Here is a 20,250-nt window from a genome sequence, read left to right on the forward strand (position 1 = left end):
TTCTTTCGGGAACATCCCCACAAGACTGGGATGGACAGTTCTTAACATATATGAAAATAATGAAGTACATTTAAATCAACAGCTCCAGTGACACAAAGCTCTTGTGACAGGTGTTATAAAATGGATTATATTCATTATTAAATTGGTAAAGAAATAGTGAAATTCATCTAAAATCCTCCAGCTGAGCCTTACTAAAGCCCACATTCTCACCCCACAGTCTATGGGCTCTACAGAGGGACTGCAGTGAATCACATTGGTTCTTCTGGGCTTTAAACACTTCTGCATCATGGGTGAGCTATTTGACCTAATTGGTTGCCACAAAATAAAGCCCCTTTGTAATTTAACATAAAACACATCCACATCTACAACCTGAGGAGACAGATAGTGAGGAGATACGATATCAGATCACAGTAATGTTTCTTCTGGTACAACACTAGAGGAGAATCGATCCAAAGAAAACTCTTTAGCAGATTGAAGCAATTGAAGAAAAAAGAAAAAAGTACATTTACTTGTTAATGCCTAATAGTCTCAGATGTCTACTGTACAAAGGAAAGTATTTGAACAGCTTAAAAGTTTTATGGCTAGAATAACATTCAATAAAAGATACATTTTTTTTTGCAGGACTGGTTAAGAAACCACATACAGGCAGGGATTCCCGGAAACCCCAGGGGCAGCTGAGCTCCAGAGAGCAGGGTGGGCAGCAGGGACAGGCCCAGCCCCACTGCCTCCCATTAGGAGGAAGGGAAGGGACTTCTCCCCAGATACTGTATTCACCCTCCCTCAGGTGTGTTCTCAGAAGTCTGACATATCAGACAGTTGTGAGCTGTCAGCTGCCATGCTCAGAACTCTCCCTTCAGACTTATACCAAGTTCTAAGCCTCACTGCTGCAGACTCCAGCCTATATGGCAAGGATGGAGACCACCTCAGCCATAGATGGAGACCACCTCAGCCATGGCCATGATGGCTGAATGTCAGCATCCAGGACAGAAGCAAACACATCTGATGCACCCAAAAGGACACCAGCTCTGGTTCAAAGGAACAAGATCAGGGATCTGTGGCCTCAAACTCAACTCAACCCAAACTGCCTCCTGGCTCAGGCAGTTTTACGTTAGGAAAATCCCCAAAATGAAAGCTGGGTGCTGTCTTTGTCATCTACCCAGAAATCCGACCTGCTGCCTGTTTCGCTGCAACACCCTGTTCAAAGGAGAAGCCATGAACTCTGTGAGCAGTGCTGTACTCTGGACAGAAGTGCTAGGCCGAGCTTCAAACGCTCTGGCATGATGACTTACAGATTTGTATCAGGACCACAGCAGGGGAGGCACTGCTTCTCACTACTTAAAGAGCTGAAACCAGGTGAGACACGGTGTTTTCTAATAAGTTTGACCTAGAATTTTAAAATGCCTTTGATTCCAAAATTCAAAGTGAAACTCAGAGAAATGAACCCATATGAACCAAGCCCAAGAATGCATCTCTGCAAAGCACTGTGAGGTGAAAGCACAGCTTTGCAAAAGCTTTTCTTGATGTCTTCCTTCCAACAGGCTTCTAAAACAGTTACCAACTTCTGACTGACCAAATGCAAAATGCCTTCTCTGTACTGTTCTCCAACGGCTTTAAAAACAACTGGTTATAGATTATGAGTGCATTAAGAAAATGCCTTCATCTTATGCAAGCATCTTACAGGGTTAACGGGAGTGATCTTCTTTTGCCATAACTGCAATTGATGTCAGTGTGATCTGAAGGAGTGCTGAGGTGGAGAACAGAGGGAAATGCAAAATGAAACCCTAACAAAGTACAGCTGCACGGTATTTACTAGTGCTTGCCTGACGGATGTCTTCTCATGCATGAGCACATCAACACTATGGAACACCAGCACAAGGTACACTCCACAAATGAAATGCCACTTAAGCACATCATAATCATAGGCCACTGATACACACAGATATAATCACACAGGTATACACAAGATGCATCACATCACCAGATAATGCAGATCATGCTGTCACTGCTTTCTGTGAAATGCCTGTATACTCCACACTCATTGTGGCACCTGGACTGGTTGTTCTTCCTGACATCTCGCTATCTCCTGCTCTCAAGTAGCTCCAAACAGTGTTAGGAAATTAAGCTTAGTGATGAGCCATACTTTCAGCAGTTCTCGAGTCCTGACTGATGACCCAACAGTAAGATTGGGATGGGGCTGTTATCCATGCATCAATCACAATGCAAAAAACAACAACTTCTCTACCACTGTCAGCATTCACCTGCATTTACCTGATATGTCTGTGCTCAGGTCTGAAGGGGCAGGTGTATTACAGCAACACAGATAGCTGCACTGAAAGAATATGCATGCATGGAAGAGTGGGCAGATCAGTGTCCTCTGACTGCAAATGAAAACACTCAAATGAGATTGCTGAGCAAAGAGCCAGGCAGACAAGCAGTTACTGCAGGTTCTGAGCTGCTGCCCAATGACACTTCCCACCAATACCCTGGCCCAAATAACTTTAAAGCTAACTTCAGATTCCTGCTTTTTCATATCTTGGTTTAAAGCCATACATCTGTTCTTTTCTCTCCCAGTGCTGATGGCACTCAGCAGCCATCCTGAGGACATGCCTCTTTCTGGATGGGAACCAGACCTGAACGAAGATATTTGCATGAGTGTTTTCTGTAAGCACCATCCTCACAGCCACCAATGCTTTTCCTTCCTGACCTGTAGCAAAGGGATATCATCTCCACAGCAGATACCAGTAGACAAATTTCCTTGAGTGTGTTAAAAACTATGAAATCTTTGTTCTTTAAGTAAAATCATGTACCACTTCCTCTACACAGGGTATTCTGCTACCTACATAAAACATTATTCTGATCTTTAACCTTTTAAGGAACCATGCTGTATGCAATACTGGGGAAAAATAACATGGGAAAAGGCAAACATACATGGAAAGATAGTTTTGTTACTCTCCAACGTTGTTCCAGCTGTGCCCCTTTAAATGTGCTCAGCACGTAGCCTGTTTTTCTGTCTATATCCCCACTGTGCATTCTTCTGCCTTCAATTCAGCCTTCCTTCTTGCACCTCCAGCTATCTCCTCTCTCTGTTTCAAAGCATCCTGATTAGCAGGAACAATAGTGAACAGAGAAATGGTGCCAGGGAGTAGGAAGAGACCATCCCATTAAGAGGAATGGCCTTCATCCCTCCACTTAGCTACTGAAATGTGACCACAGTGTCTGGTTCCTTCTGCTGTCTTCAAGGCAGCTGGATGGACACTATGAGAGGTAAGCCAGTCTGCTTCAGCTCACTGGGACAGAATAAAATGTTAGTTTTGAGTAAGTTAGCAAAGGACAGGTCCAACTGATTCAACAGGCTCACTTAAGAATTACATGAAGAATCACCAGCTCTCCATTGCATTTTTCCAGCCTCAAACAACCACACAGCAGGTTCCGTGTCCTTGGTTAGGCACCCCTCCCCACAGTGCACACAGACCTACGCTCCTCTTTCCCCACAGACACAACACATTGCTCCTCTCTGCTCTCCTGCCTCAGCTACACACCTTGGCTTCCCTGCTACTACCATTCATGACCACAATATGCACCCTATTCTGGAACAGAGGCATTTAATTACTGCTATGTGGTCTTGCTTGTGGTCTTGCTTTCGTTTGTTTATTTTGTTTTGTTTGTTATGTGGTTTTGGAACCCAGAAACAAAGGCATATGGCTTTGTAAAGAGCTCTGTTTTGCTGCGCGCTTCTACTAATAATTAAATGCAAACTTTCCTTGAAGCTTCTCTTGCAACCAGAACGACCACAGCATTTCTCCCTCTGCAGGGATGTGCTGCTCTCTGCAAGACAAGACTGTCCATGACAGCAAGCACCAACTACTCCACAATGACACGGGGTCAAGAAAAAATGCTCATCATCTTTCCACCAAGTGTGGCTTACTCACAGTACTAGAAGGTCCAGAAGTCACCCAATCACAGTCCAGCAGGTGCCAGTCCCGCATGGCTCCGCTTGCTGCAAGCCTCCTCTGGCTCGTGGCAGTGCCAGCTCACACAAATGGAAAGCATATGCTGAAGTTTCAAGAAATCACTTTCCTGGAAAAAGAAAACATATACAGGGAATTTTCATTTGAGAATTAGTTTTCCAAATACAAGTTTCATTTTCCTACTCGGAGCTGCTCCCCACAGCTGCAAATTCTAGAATTTACATTTTAGAATGCTCAAAAATTGTACTAAGTCAGTCACAGTCAAGACAAGCACTCCGACACACTGTTTTTGGAGACCTTTTCTTTGAAAAGCATGAGAGAAAACAAATTTGCTGCTTCAATTGCAAATGATGGAGCACCAGGTTAACGAGGGCTCATCGCTGGCGCTGAGCAATATCAAACTGCTGGCTCCAGGCTCCGTTCTGTTTGTGTGTGCATAATCGGGTCTTTGGAAAGAGAAGTCGATGGGCTTCAGGCAGCAGCTGTGACAAGGAGACGCTACATGAAAATTGTTTTTATTCATGCTCCCAAGGCATCTATCCTAAACAAAAGGCTATGGGTGCTGACAAGCTTCAGCACTACAGATTAAACCAAGACAGGAAAAGTAATTGAAGGAGAAAAATAAACAAAGGAATATTTTAGTAATCTTGAGGATGAAAGGCTCTTTTGACTGGCTTTGCTCGCCTTCTAACACAAACCTTTAGCTTTGCTTGGAAGAATACTAGATTCTCTACGGGATGCCAAGTCATGAATCCATCAGAAAAATCTATTTTTGAAATCTTTCTATCATGCTACCAAAGGCAGAAGTTGTGTTGACAAAAGTGTCCGTTGTGCTTGACATGGCCTTTCCTTGTTCTTTGTTTCAAAAACCATGAAGGAGGTTGGGACTAAGGGATTTATAGATGTTAAGCAAAGCCCGTCTCTTTAATCTGAAATCTGTCTTGCTTTGCCCTTAGGTTGACATTTATTGTTTAAAAACCTTGAGAAAATGTACTGAGGAATTGCCCATTCCCATCAGTTTCAGTATGAAATGTTTAAAGTGCACATATTTCATCTAGTGCCAGGTCCAGGATCACAGCCAGGTCTTGTTTGACAACCAGATGACTAACAGAAAGGGGTTCCCCTTATGAAAACGTTTAGATATGTGAATTGGCACATGCGAGCAGATCACAACATACCCTTTTGGGAGCCAGATCACAGTCATATGCAGGGCATATGGGCAGCCACATGAAACGCACGCTGCCACGCCGAGCAGGGAACGGTCGTGTTGAATGAGCAGGAGAGCAAATGTGAGGGTCATTTAATATTTCACTGTAAGTCATAGAGCTGCTTCAGGGCGTTAAATGGAAACAATTTTAAGAGTGCAAATGAAAATGGACCGCACGTTGCCTGGGGGTTGAGTAATGCTGATGTGTAAATTTGTGATTACTCAGTGTGCACATGGCCTGTGGCTTTGGTATGGGAGTAGGGTTCCCACATCAACTGTGGGCAAGAGGCATCAACTGAAGATGTGAGTAGAACTCTCCTATGGTCATCTTCTTCAACTTTAGAACAACTTATTCTAATTAAACAGAAGTATTTTCTGCCTGTCGGTGCAAATGAGTCCCTGAAATACAAATCTACTGAATCAGAAGTGGGAGAAGCATCCCTGAGATGTCCCAGGTCAGGCTCTCCAAGCAAATGAAACACAAAAATTGCCCCCCAAAAGGTTTTGGGAATAGTTGTGCAGAAATACCTGTAAAAATGGACTTTCCCTCTTTTTTCTATTCCCTGTATGGACTTCTCCATGCTACCAGCCTTACACGTGTACATTGCCAGCTCTGGAAAGAAAACCAACACTAGATCATTCACTAGATCTCTGCTAGCTCTTCAGACAGATGAGAGACCCATCAGCTCAGCTTCCCCTCCCATCCCCTGGCCCAAAGCTGGCCTGGAAGAAGTGCCAGCTTGGCACATGGCTCAGCACAGCACTGAGATGCTGCATATAGAATGGAAAACAGCTTCCCAGCACATGGTGCCACACTGAGTCTTGCTGCCTCTAGGTTAGCCAGGAGGCTGCCAGGCCTCTGGGCCTTCTCTTCAAGTCCTTGTGCAATGACTACAAAGTTACAGTAAATTAAATGGCAGCATCTGACTTGGTGAATATTTTGCATGAAGAGAAGGTAACACGACCGCAAAGAATTTCTTGGCAGGGGTTGCTCTCTCAATTAATATTTACCCATTATCTCCCTGTCATTCCACCACACTGATTCCAAAATCCTAACAGCTATGCACATATGGCTCTCCACGGACATGTTTTAACTGGGGAATCTTCTTTTGCAGCTCTTATGAGGTCCAGCTGTTCCTGCAGCTCTCTCTGAAGCTTTGACTTCTCCTCACTACCAGCTGTAGACAACGTATGCACTCCCACACAGTGTGTGACAGTGCCACAGAACAGAAGATGTCCTTAACAAAGCCAGTCTCCAATTTCCTTTTGATTTTTGGGCAGTAAGATATTGCCAGGGCACTGCTGTTCTGTCAGATGCTAAGCGACAAAAACCACAAGAGTTTAGGAGAACAAAATGATGCAGTGCCCACCCCAACCCACCAGAGCAATCTGGATGTAGGATTAGCAGACATGTCATCTGTTCTGAATGTGGCCTGAGCCATCAAAAATTAAATTATGAAATTCTCCTTGGCTCTTATGCCTTATGCTAAACAACACCAAGCTGGCAGTGCAAGGCTATGGTAGGAAGCTGCCTTTACCCACCGTGATCAGGAACCCGCTGTTTGCCCTCAGCAACTGGGAAATGACCTGAAACACTCAGGCTATTACTTGAGCCAAGACACAGACTTCCTTGTGGGATGCTTCAAAAGGGCAAAGCCATCTTGAAAGTAAATTTTAAACTAACATTTTGGTTTATGAAAATCTCCCACCTCCCATGTAAAGCAGAACCTACTCAGGAGGTTATCACAGGAGAATCCCAGCTGCAAAGGACCTCACAAAGTCATCTGGTCCAACCTCCTGCTTAGCACAGGTCAGCTATGGAGACCACAGCTCGGGACCAACCACTCCATTCATGAAGCTCCCCCAAGGATGGAGATTGAAGAGCCTCTCAGGAGAATCCTGATCCACTGCCACAGAGCGAACTGGCACACAACCAATGTGCCTGCTGTGCAGCTCCAGCAGAACACTTCTGGAAACCTCCAAAATGCTTGGCAAAGAAAAATTTTCAAGTGCCTGTCTTACTGTCAGCAGCCTCCATCATTAAGGAATCGTTGCACCTCACTGTAATACAGGGATCGTGTTCAGAGCTGACACTGAAATATCCTCCTGCCTGCACACCAAGGCCACGTTTTCTGCTTCTGTTTCAGATACCTTCAATACATCTCCCATTTCACTGTAAAACTATTACGCCACATATCAACACTATTATAATAGCTGACAGCAGCTAGTAATTTCTGCTGCTAAGATTGCAAATGACCTTCAGATAGCTTTGCATTCTTACAACTTTCTCAAGTACCACAGGGACTGGAGTCTGATAAAACTGCTTCCAATGGTAACAGCAAACACTGAACACACAACCACGATTCAAGTAATTTATGTGCTTAGCTGAAGAACGTGGCAGGCTATTTCATATGCTTACAAATCAAATGAGCAAACTCAGTGTTCAATACAGTCCCCCTTCTCTTACTTAGTGCAGAATAACACATTTCTTCTTTTCCATCATCATTCAGAATAGGATCCTGAACTGAATGGATCCAGAGCTGCTGAATTTACTTCAGTGCTTTCAGCACCGAATCAGACGAACATGCAAAAATAGAATAAATCTATTTTCACTCCCCAAAAAGCTATGGATGAAGTAATCTCCACTTGCAAAGGCAGAACACTCATTTCTCCCTCCTGAATGTAAGAGCACCAACACGTGCACGTTAATTTCTTGGACAGAAAAGTAGATATAATTTAATTACAGACACACATTAGAAACACCGTAAGTGAAATATGCACAATGCCACCTTTCTATTTATGCAAAAGATTTACTATTATTAATCATTGCTGACTTCCAGCTTAGTGCTTCGCAGTTATTCTCACCTCTGATAGGAAGCCACTTACAAACGATGAGATGTGCTTCTGGTTTATCTCATCTGGGAATACAAATGAGTTGTCACCGCCTTATCTCCCCATAACATTGCAAAGCCAGTAGTGAAATCCACATGATTTAGGTTCACACCGGGTGGGAAATGCTGAACATGGAAAAAGGCAGATTATCTTCCCTGGGCTCTTTTCTTAGCTCCAGGCTTTGCACCACGCTGAGAAAAAGCTCCCTAAACATTCCTGTCTGAGAACCTGGCAGAACAACTGGCAAACTGGGACCTATATTTCTTATAGCCATTAATTTACATTCAACAGTCATCCTGCCTTTGCTCTGTGAACCTGCACACATCCAAAGGGAAAAAAAAATAAAAAAGCCTGGAATAATATCAGCAAATGCCATAATTAACTCGTCATGGCAAAACTGCCACTTGAGAGTTTTTCAGGCTTCACCCCGTCTTACCTGGGCAGAGAAGGGCAGCAAGAAAGGAGTGCCAAAGGAGTAAACAGCACTGAGATTCATTGGAGCACCCATTCTGTTATCAGGTCTTGGAGCAGGACGTGGGATTTGTTCCTCATTTCATGCTAATTCTTCATACTGCTGAGCTGGCTGCCAAATAAATGTAGCAGCCAGCGAACACTGACCTTACCAGTTTTAGAACATCAATTATCATCATTATATTATTAAAACCAGCAACATGCCTGGAATTACACCAGTATGGAGATGACCTCTGACCAAGCAACTTCCTGCCAGATGGAGATAACCACATTAGTCCATAACACATTCACACTCATTTAAAGTGTATCACACAGCAAGTATTGGTGTAATGATGACAGCACATTCAAACAGGGAGGACTGGAAGGGGGTTGGACACTAGAAAACTCTGTGTATTTCTTGATTTCATTGCATGGAAAGCATCACATTGCTTCCAGATTCAAATACAGAACGTCCTTATGGCAGCCATGTTCAAACCTGCACACTCAGATGGATGCACGTTACTTGCTCACAAGACCCAAAACATGGCATGCTTTTAATAAAGTTCACCACCCCAACACTACCTCCATGAGCATCTGACCACAGGCACAGCCAGGATTCAGGCAGAGCAGTAACCCCTCACCATGAGACAGCAGGTATTCACACTCAGTGCTGTGCTTGGAGCAGCTGCTGCCTTTCTGTGGATCTTACAGAGCTACCTCAGCATTATTTCAGGTATTGATCATTAATGCCTGAATGTTTCACTCAGGCCCGACAGACAGCTGTCACTCACCCTCCTTCAAGAACTGGCTCTGTCAGGACCGATTTTAAGTCCAAAGATAAGAACTTTATTGTTCTGCTTAGCCTTAAAAGTTACACATATCTCTATGATTTTATTTATTTATTTTGCTCCCAGTATTATATTATAAGCAATTAAAGATTAAGACTTACAGATGTGCCTGTGAGGAAACTGGCATCCAAGATGTTAAATGCTTGTGCAGCGCTGCCGAGTACAGTTCATATTCACAGGAGGTTTCTACTAACTTGCTTGGACAAACTGAGCAAATGTCAGTGGGAATTCTGACCCTGTGCATAACATTAATCTTCATAACTACTCGTCCAGATGTTTACATGTTCCCAGGATGGAGATGGATTTTACTCACGTTAATTTTTTCAGCCCGTTGTTATTTGGAAGAAGAAATTGAGACTCTGGCATCCACAGCTTGTTCTGTGCCTGTGCTCAGCTGAGGACAGAGATGGCTCATCACAGCAATGCAACCTCCAAGGGCACAAAGCCTGGGCTGCTGACCGGATTCCTATACCTATGGAAACCTCCAGCCTGCATCACTTGCCACACAGCCCCCCAAGGGCTCACCACTGGGTTAGAGATGTTTTCACCTACCAAACAGCCTCTTAAAACATTTAAAATCAGATGTGTTCGTGATTTGCCCCGAATAATTGCTGTTCAAAAATAATGACCTAATTAATGCTGTAAGTAACAGCAGCAATTTGCAAACTGCAAGAATACAACAAGAGTCCTTTTATATCTTTTAGATGATATGATCTCAAATCCTGTTTCAGTATGTCTATGTACTCTCTGCTGTGCCTTCCTGACAGCGGGGCCCAGCAGGGAACACTGCCAGTCAGATACTGTTACTGCAGCTCACTCCAGCACATCTCCATCAGCTGGAACACCACCGTCACCATGAGCTAATGTAGCTTCATTAGTGACTTTTGCAAGGTTATACAGGAGTGTTGGTTTTATCAGCCAGTCATCCAACAGGAACACAATCTGGGTATGCAGCCCCCTAGCACAGCCCTCTCTCCCCAACATATTTTCCCAATGAGACACTTGGTTCTATTTAAGCCTGAACAACATTAATAGAATGTGTTGCTCCCCCAGAAATGAGCACAATCCAGACTCTGTTGGACTGTCAGTCTTTGCCCTTGTTATCTCAGCTGATAGGAGGCTGCCCTAGCAAATAACTGCCCTGGGCAACTGGAAAGAAAGCTCTGAGGAAAACCGCCATTATAAAAAATTAATCTTTATGTAGGAGAAGCAGGTTAGATAGGATCACTGTAGGATCCTTAAGCTGACTTCAAAATGCTCCTAATTAGGCAGAAGATTCGTTTGAGTCATGCGTGGAAAGAAGCCCAGGGCCTCCACCCTCATGCTGTATTTAAGAGAAGGGTGCGTTCTTACACCGCGTGTTCCTGCTGCCATCTGCCATTGCCTGGTGCAGCTTTGTGAGACATTGGTGAATCCTGAGGCTCCCATGATGCATTACACAGAATGTACAGGCACTGGGAGAGACTTCTCATTTCATCAGAACAATGTGTTGAGCTGCTTTTGTTTCTGTGGTTTTTGTTTTGTCCCCTATCAGCAACTTTGTGCGACACGCTGAAGGCACTGACACGCGGCGCTGCCTTATCTGGAACTAATCATCCTGCGTTTCAGCATGTGTCCTTCAAAGGGATGGCACATGCTCAGTTTGCTGTTTCAAAGATCGTACTGTTTGTTAGCACAGTCAGCAGTTTACCAAACAGAAAATGCAATGCTGCTCCTCTAGGAGCTGCACTGAGTGGTGCTTAGGCAGCCCTTCTGCAGCTCTGTTCTTTCGTTGGCTGTTTTGAACCGAGCTGCCTGCAACAGGTCCTAAGAGACTTAAAATCTGCAGGTTAGTTTGCTCTAATCATGCCTGTCAAGTGCTCAACATTTCTTTGATAAGATCCATATATTTTTACTTCTGTGCTTGTGATTCATTAAACCAACAGTTTGCAACTTCAGACTGATTAAAAGTCAATCTTTGAAAAACTGAAATAAGTCATTAGATTATTCAGTGTCTGATGATAGAGGATTGTTTCTCACAGGTTCCTCAGGCATTTCATGGTGGCAATGCAAGGGAATATAGCATATAGTTCTCTTGAATTAGTTTTCTGCCAGCTGAATGTGGCAGAAAAGCTTGGCCCAGGTTCCGGTCAGCGAATTAATGACAATTAATTTTTCCAGCCTCAATCAGACAAGCAATGAGATAACTAGCTAAATAAATAAATAAGTAATGTAGATAAGCATGTATTTAACGTGCCTGGTGAAAGAAATGGAAATTACCCTACCTGACAGAATCAATAAAGGCTCATTAACTGCAGCGAAGATTAATGGGCTATGAGAAGAGCTAGATATACAGCCATTAATCTTTCCTGAGATGCTGCATAAGTAATGATCACTGTGGCCCTCCTTCATTAGCAAATCTATACTGTGACAACTACCATAGGGTACACAGGCAGGCTCAGCCAATGAGCTCAGCTCCTTCAGCTTCTGGTTACTGCAGCAGGAATGTGTAAGTGGATCATCCAAGGAACGAGGCTGCTCAGGATTTTCTCCAGACACCTATCTGCAAACCATTTGCTCTTTAACTCCTTGCTCTCTAGGCAACAACCAGATTAACTCCACGACACGCACCCTGCACTGCAGATCTGCTGGTTACCGTATGGAGCCCCGTGTCCTTGTGTCAGCTCACAGCAATGCAGGAATTTGAAGAAATCTTCCAGTCTTTTTAGTTGCTGCAGACCCAGCCCTGTGTTCTCAGCAGAAGGGCTGCAAACTCCTTCCCCAGCTGCAGGGCAGTAAGAAACCGCCATCCAGCGACCTGCCCTCAGGTACCAGGCTGTCAATAGAGAGGAAGACAGCAAATGTATGATAAACACAAAATGGGCTACGTCTCCATTCCTGAGCATACTCAGAGGAACAAAAGCAGAACACAAATAGCTTCAAATTCCAAAGAAAAAGAGGACCAAGTGTTATGATTGCCAAGACCGTATCTCTGCATACATTCAAAGCCTGAAACAGATCTTTTAAGTACTTAACACTGCATGATATCATCTGTAACACTATATGAGAAGCTTTAAAAGCAGATTCATATAGAAAACAATAAATCATCTGCTTCAGTGGCTGGCAGCCAGAGTGACGTTACCAAATACCATCCCCACCGGCCCCCCACAGCTGAGTGGGGCATTCCCCAGGGCTGTGTGTGCTCTTTCCAACAGCAGAAATGCATGGAAACCCCCAGTTCATAGGGTAACAGCAGTGCCCCATTATTCCAACACTATTTGCTTTAATTACCTTTTTAATCATTGCTTCATCCCATTCTGCTGGTTTCCCAAAGAAGCCAGTCCCACCCAATGCATTTGTTTTTCAACTCTGTATTGAATCTACAGAACCTTCTGCATCCATTCCAACCCTCCCTACTCAGAAATGTTAATTCCATAGATCCCAGAGCATCTCTTGGGGATTTGGCCACTTCTTCTATAGCCTAAGTTGCCTTCTCTGCATAGTTATAAACTTTCACTTAACTAAAAGCCTGCAGTTATCTGCAGGGCCCTCTGTTTTCCAGATTTCCCTGAGTCCTGGTTAAATGGAGGTCAGATGTGCTCCCTGAGGGTCCATTCCATAAAGTTCTTCATGTGCTGAAGTCAGGCTCCAGTGCACAGGTTTATGTTTGAGCCATGAATCCACCCACCTGAAGTCAGCCTTCAGTGCAAACTCTCACCTTGCTGGGTTGAGATGCTTTTGAATGTCATTATGGGAACCAACCACCTCTGAGGTCCCCAGATTATGATGGCCAGGTGATCTGTTAAAATGACACTCAGCTAAGTGCTTTTATCTGAACCTATGGCTATAGTAATAAAACACTCAATTTAATTGTCTTGTCAACCAATTGACTTGGTCATTGCTAACAGCCTGAAAGCCTTCAAAAATCAAGTCCTTTCCCATTCATATTCCTGAATAAGGTCCTATTCACAGAAGGAGGCTCAAGTCATTTCTACTGAGTTCTCTCTCAAAATCATTTTCATTTCAGTTGTTTATGTGCAAGAAATGTTTGCAATATAAGCAAAAAATCCACTGCTAGGTAAACTTGCCAGCACAAAAGCAGTGCATGACCTGCATAGATGGCTGTGATAGCCAGCTGTCCTCTGCCCTCCTGCCCAGAGACCTGCAGCCTTCCCTGTTCTTCCCACCCCAAGTTCCTCCAGCTGGCTTAACCCCAAACGTTTCCAGCATCTGCACCCAACATTTCCCACAACCACCTTAATACAAGATGGCACCGCTGACCATCAGAGTGAGGCCAGGTGCACGGATCAGGTCTGAAACCACTTGCTGCACTCCTCACCAGTCACACTCCCTTTGGTGCCTTCCTGTCCATCACTGTCTTTGCTGAAGGCAAAGTCTGCTTGCTTGCTTTCTTTCCTTTTTTCCTTCCAACAAACACTTGTCAAAACAAGCAGAAGTCATCCCCAAACTGAAATACATCTGGCAGCACCCTGCACACACAGCTCTCCTCCCAACACAGACAGCAGCACACCGGTAAGAGGAGATGCAGCCTTCAGGCTTTTTTGCTATGGGAGGCTTCTCTCATTAGCAGGAAAGGCTGTCTGTGATAGTAACGTATCAGGTTCAACGTAAAAAAGCCAGCACCAAGTTAAAGATCGACACTGAAACATCAGAGTCAAAATAAATAAATAAACCTTGGACAGTGTTGCATCTCTACTTATTTGCAAGTAAAACAAGTTGACAAATTTGGCACCATACAAGGGGAACAATGTGCAACAAACCTGAGAACCATGATATAAACTCAAACTGGTTGGCAGCCTGGGCTGGGCGCTGTGTGCAGACCACTGTGCAGGACCCAGCTCCATGGCACCCAAACCTCTGGCAGGTCCCAGCACACCCACTGTCAATCCAGGCAATGCTTACTAATGGGGGAAAACGACTGCCCTGGGATTGCTGGTTTGCTTGAGTCCCTGGAAAGCAGAAAATCTGGGGGAGTGGCAAATTCCTTCCCTGCACAATAGAGAATTACATCCCTTCTCTGGAATGTTTAAGCTAATTTGGGGGAATTTAACAGATATTAATGTTCTCTCTGCACAGACCTACACACCAATTTGCAGCTCTGGATGAATGACTCGTGAATCTTATTGCATTTCCATAATTCTCTATGAAACAAGGCAAGTTTTATAGCACTTTTTAGTTTTTAAAAAGCAGATTTCCCAAATTTCTGACTTTCTGTGAAGTTCACAGCATTTCTTGAATTCCTTCATACCCTTCCAGGGCTGAACTCTCCAGCTCTTATTCATGAAAGAACACTTCAGGAGGACACATGGGTAGAACCTGCCCTGCCGACACTCCCTAGGCTCACAGTTCCATCACCTTTTTCTTATCCCACTCATGCTGTTTCCAAGTGTTGCTGCAGCTACTGGTCCCACAGGACGGGCCTCCCTCCATGGTTCCCACTGAACATCTCCCAGATACAACCAAGTGGCCAGACCCATCCCAGATGCAGCAGCACACCTCCACAGAGGTGTAGTCCAGCTTTGCTATGGCCCTAAAATTGTTACAGTATTCTGGAGTCATTTCCAAGATTCCATTTGGCTTCTGAACTCCAGAGCAGTCCCATTTAACATGAGAATAAATTGGGAGGAAAGTTACTAAGGCAAAAAGTGTTATGCCAGTGGGGAGAAAGGCCAATGAGAACACAGTCAGGGTATAAAGGTTCATGGTCAGAATAGGTAGGTTGCTCTGAAAGTAATGCCTCCTATTTATTTCCATGGAAACTACATCATACAACCAACAATCTTCTGAAGAAGCTGACTTGGCCTCAGAATCAGGCTTCATCTCTTTTCCAGTTAGCACCTTCAGAATGCTTTCATCTCTCAAGTGGAACCCCACAGTAAGTCTAAAGCTTTTTCCCATTAAAAATAAATAAATAAAATATTTGGTGCAACCCCAAATTACCAATTTATCCAGATTTCAGCCTCTTTGAATCCGCTCGGTCCAACTTCTCTACTTTCAGCCATAATTCTTCAGTTCACAGGCTGCAGAACAGATGACCTGTTCTTTGGCAGGATAAGCTGTTATGTTTCCATCACAATCTATATGCTCTGTTTCAAGAGGGTGAGTGGGCAACAGGCCAGGAGCAGAATACCTCTGCTTCACAGTCATTCCGGAGCCAAGATATTATTTTGACTTTTCAAAAGCATGAGTGGTCAAAAAGCAGCGCTTGGAAATTGAAACCATCCTCCATGCACCTCTGCTTCTCTCAAATTAAGCTTGAAAAGCATTGTGGATTACATGACTCATGCAGCGTGGGGACTGCATTTTCCCCATCAATAACAGTCTCAGTTTATATTTCTCAGTTGCACTCCAGTGTTTTTCCTGTTTGCAGCCAACGCACAGAGCCAACCCGCAGACCCTTGCAAGGGGTCACGCTGTGGCATGGGGCTCGTGGCACATCTCCATCACGCTCCCACAGCTGGCCACCCTATACTTCCCCAAGGAAGGGCCCTGTGCAGCCACGCTGGAGGCTCTGAAGCAGCATTTAGAGGCTGCTGGACAGCCCTGAGCTGTCGTCCCTTGCGAGGCGTCGTGCCACGCTTCGGTTCATCTGACAGTTACACGGCTGTCTGGGGCTTGCTTTAATCTCAATAGCAGGCTGAAATATTTTTCTAGCTGTTCAGCGTTTCTGGTTTATGACTGTCCAAATGCTGCAGCATTCTGCTGGTGTTACCTTGCAGATCCAGAGGAAAAAAGCTCATGTCAAATTAGTTCGAGGCACGCAGTGACCTCTGCAGGTTAGTTCAATGCCTGGTGCTGCCCCCCAACCAATCCAGCCCATTCTGTCCCTAGTGGGCTCCAGGGGGTGTCTCTACTGCAGTTCTGGCTGAGGACTTTGCCCGAGGAGACAAATCACGCTGCTTTTGAAACTCCCAAGTTTCAGGATTTCCTGCTTGTTTCAACACGCCAGGGAAACACGTGGGTGGCATGAGTTGGGCAGCAGGGTGCTGGCTGCAAGCACACAGTGACAGCAACTGCAGCCATCAGCACAGTCTGAGCCTGCCTGCAAGACCTTGCACACAGACCTCAGTGCCACGACTCCCCTAACTGAACACAGCAACCTGGAAATCCAACCCAAATGGAAATGTCCTTAGAGTGCCATCACCCTGCACTCCACGCACTTCGTCATAGACCAAAATAAAGCCATGAGGACCCTGACAGGTCATTATGTTCTTCCCTAAAGAATCAAAGCTGCAGCAGGCCAGAAGTTTCAAGGAAGAAGAAGCGGCTCTTTTAACCATTTCCTGAGCAGTTTCTGAGGCTGTACGTGCAGTTTGATCACAGCCCGGCTGAGTCCTGGTCACACCCCGCTCCCTCTGACAACTAAGGGAATCAGCACAACGAATCTGAAGACAGAAGTGATAATGCAAACAAGACGAGAAGATATTTGCTGAGTCTGGATCCTCAAACGCATTTCAGCTGGGAAAAAGGACAGAGATGCCCACCTTGTAAATTTGGGTCACCTCCTCCCAGACGCACCAACACATCACCATTGTGAGAAACTCAAGTTTGGAGTTGTGCCAGATGTTCTCAGGTAAGTTTTGGACTGTTTTGTGTTTGCTTGAGACAGCTGCGTTCCCAACCAGTTCTGGAGAGTCCCTGCAGAAGTCCATCCCTTGAACACATGGCAGGTGCTCAAAAACCAGCTCTGAAAGAAAGCAAAGTTGGTGTGTAATTTGTGGTGGAGCTTGCAGATCTTAACAGCCAAATTAGAGTGACAGCAAAGTTGGAGGACAACTGGCAGAGCAATTGCTTTACCAGCTTTTCTGAAGTGTATTTTGACCTTAACAAAGAAACAAAACCAAAACAACAAACATTTTACAGCCCTTAGCAGCTTGGAAGGAACCAGGCTAGACCTTGTGGTAGGGCATTCTGTGCTGGGAAGTCAGCAGCACTGTGCGCATACAGCTGTTTATGCCAGGTGAGGCTGTGTGCACACGGTGTGTGGGGGCAAACGCTGCATTGGGAACATATTAGCATGAAGCACAGAAATACATGCTCAGAGGTACTATGGGGCATGCTGGGTTTGATTGTTTCAAGACGTGAAATTAGAAGGCTGAACAGAAATAACATGCTTTGCATCCAAAAGCTTCTGGTTTGGAGAGGGGATTTTAATAAATGTATTTGAAGTTCTACAGAAACTTGGTTTTACAGCAGGTAATTGCCATGTTAATCCAGCTCTTCTTCTAAGTCCCTGTGTAAAACCTCATTCAATTAAATTGCTGGTACACCTCGATCCTCTGAGTTTTAAGAGCTTATGCTGTAGTTAAAAGTTGCTTTCAGACTTCCAAAGTGGGTCACTTGCATATGTATCAACATCATGAAAGCACACAGTAAGGCACAGCCACTTGCTCTGCAACTTATGTGATTAAAAAAGGATCAAATAGCTATAATTACTTACTGATAAACATAGGAATGAAGTGATGAAGCAAGCTTCCCAAATATGTGGGCACTGCAAGCTGGAATCATTCAATGGACTAATGCAATTCCTTCTAGATTTGGTTTTCCAAGTCCTGGGTGAAGGCAATAAACAATTAACAGTAACTGCTGGCAAATTCTTGTTTGAAGACTGCATTAGAAGAGTCTGCCTTATAAATACCAGACTGCTGCACATTGGTCCCTACTGCAGGGAATGGGAATCAGCAGAGCACACAGTCCGGCACATGGGGAAAAACCAGTAAGAACCAAACAAGGTAAGAGGAAACAGAACAAGGAATATTCACTGCAGAATATGTTGCTAGCAATAATTCCTTTAGAAAGCAGAAAATGAGTGTTTAAGGACATTATCTGCCTCCTTCACCGGGGAAAAACAAAGCTCAGAATTTAGGAATATTAAGTCTCTCAAACATTTACTTTCCTTCAAACCCTTTTAAACAGACTCCCAGCCCATTGGAGAGTTTTGCTGAAATCTCAGACTGTCCCCTCTGGGAGCATCCTGCAGCTTTCAGTACAATTTGCCTCAATTTAGAGCTGAATAAATCATTAGAGCAGCCTCGTACCTCACCACAGAAGCACAACCCCTCTTCCACTGCCTCCAGACGGGCTCTCAGCACATACTGTATTGTTATTAGCAAAGATGCCAAGTCTACAGACCTGCTTTGAATTTAAGGCTCTCTGCTGCAGCACTGCAAAGGTTTTCACTGGAATGTCACTCTCATTTCCTGGCTTTGATGATGTTTCAGTAGCACAATGGAAGGCAGGTCCCTGCCACAACAAAAAGCGAAACTAAGGTGTTTGATTACACAGAACTCTTTGGCCCAGCAGAACACGCATCATTCTGGATGCTCTGTGCACTCATTCAGAGCTCTCTAGGAGTAGATTTCTGTAGCAGATCAGTAGCATTTGCCCCTAGTAGGGGTTCTTCTAGCTTACTCAAGCAAACATGTTTTTGATGACCAAGGCACGGAGAAGGAAAGGTTTTCCTTCAGTCCTCCTGGAGTTTCTAACCCCACTGCCTACAAACACACGCAGACCTCCCCTTGCTTCCCCTGCCCATCCCAGGCATCTCCATCTGCCCCAGCCCAGATCCTTCAGGAGTCCCACTCACCAGCAGAATTAGTTTATCTCCTGGACACATGCTTGGTTTAGAGAGTAGGATAAAGTATCTCAGAGATGGAGCAACAAGCCACAGGATGGAACATGGCACAAGGAGATTGCTGATGCTCAGCTGTTCTCAGCCTCTTAACTGATACACAGACACACAGCAGAGCAGATATGAAATACCTGTAGAATTCCTGAATGAGACTCCTTTGGAAAGCAGCAATTTTGACAGCACTCAGTCCTGAGAGCTCAGTGCTGTAAGCTCACTTTGCTAAAAGGAAGAAGCATCATTCTGGGCATCGGCAAACAACTTACCAGTGTGGACATGGTGGCCAAGGCAGGGGAGGGGAAAGAAATCACATGGGGTGACCCACCTTATTCCTAAGAAGTGACCCGGCAAAGAGCATAGAAGAAGCTGAAGCAGATCAGATTTTCTTTGTAGCCCCATAGCACCTGAACCTTCTGCAGTTCCCAGGGCATGCAGGGAAGCGGCAGTGCCTGCAGCAGGAGGTGGAATCCAGGCAGTAGATGAGCACGTGATATAACACAGTTTTTTTAGTTATATCTGTGTTGCTTTGAGCTAGTCAACCTCAGTAGCCAATCCCCTCCCCTTCCTAAAGCGATGCCAGCAGAGTCCCATACATGGAGTCTCTGACCATGGCCATTAAATGCTGTTCAGTGGCCAGCTGTTACTGGTCCAGGTGAGCAATCAGAGGGTCCGTGTTAGGATCAGGTCAGAAAGGCCTCATTACACCCAGGGACAGCTGCATGGCTGATGGTGGAGCTGAACAACACAGAAATACACGCAGAACTGGAATGAGAACGATCAGCGGCTGCAGGAGGAGCGGGGGGTGACTATTTACCAATGTCAGACTGGATAAATATCTACTTACTTCTTATTGCTCAACCTGCTGCGAAGGGCTCATGTATTAAACACCAGCTTGCACATTCCACAACAGGTTTTTTCTTTGGAGGCTGTCAGAAAGGATTTGGTTGAGGTCAGGCTCTGAACACAGAACATTAAGTCTTCAGTAGAGGACGGACACAAAAGCTCCATCTTCTACTGTACAACATGCTGGCAAAGCATGCATCAGACCCATTTGTTTTATTGTTCACAATTACCAGCTACAGCCGAGGTGACCTGGTAAACCAGTTCTGTGATGCAGCCATTAGTCACAGTTCAACAGACACCATGATACAGTCAGATTCTAAGCCCTGCAAAGTAATGGACAGGTATCAAACAGTTGAAAAACCATAGACTAAGCACAAGCAGCCCTGTGACTGCCAAGGGGGGGGAAGAAACATC

The 20,250-nt window shown here is 44.8% G+C and overlaps 1 long non-coding RNA gene across 2 annotated transcripts in view; it reads right to left on the reverse strand.

Moving 5' to 3' along the window:
• LOC107320432 overlaps positions 1-19,920 on the reverse strand; it is a 131,852-nt gene extending 111,932 nt beyond the window's left edge. The window contains exons 1-4 of one of the 2 annotated variants that reach the window (XR_004308894.1): positions 19,838-19,920; positions 19,319-19,442; positions 11,976-12,180; positions 3,930-4,077 (exon numbers count right to left, since the gene is read on the reverse strand). This is a non-coding gene — a long non-coding RNA (uncharacterized LOC107320432). Of the gene's footprint in view, positions 1-3,929; positions 4,078-5,703; positions 5,789-11,975; positions 12,181-19,318; positions 19,443-19,837 lie in introns of those variants that run through there. The other variant, XR_004308895.1, reaches the window with a different exon arrangement.
• Positions 19,921-20,250: the final 330 nt, after the last annotated feature.

The sequence above is a fragment of the Coturnix japonica genome, chromosome 13 (genome assembly GCF_001577835.2).
Source record: "Coturnix japonica isolate 7356 chromosome 13, Coturnix japonica 2.1, whole genome shotgun sequence".
In the NCBI taxonomy this organism is placed as follows: Eukaryota; Metazoa; Chordata; class Aves; order Galliformes; family Phasianidae; genus Coturnix; species Coturnix japonica.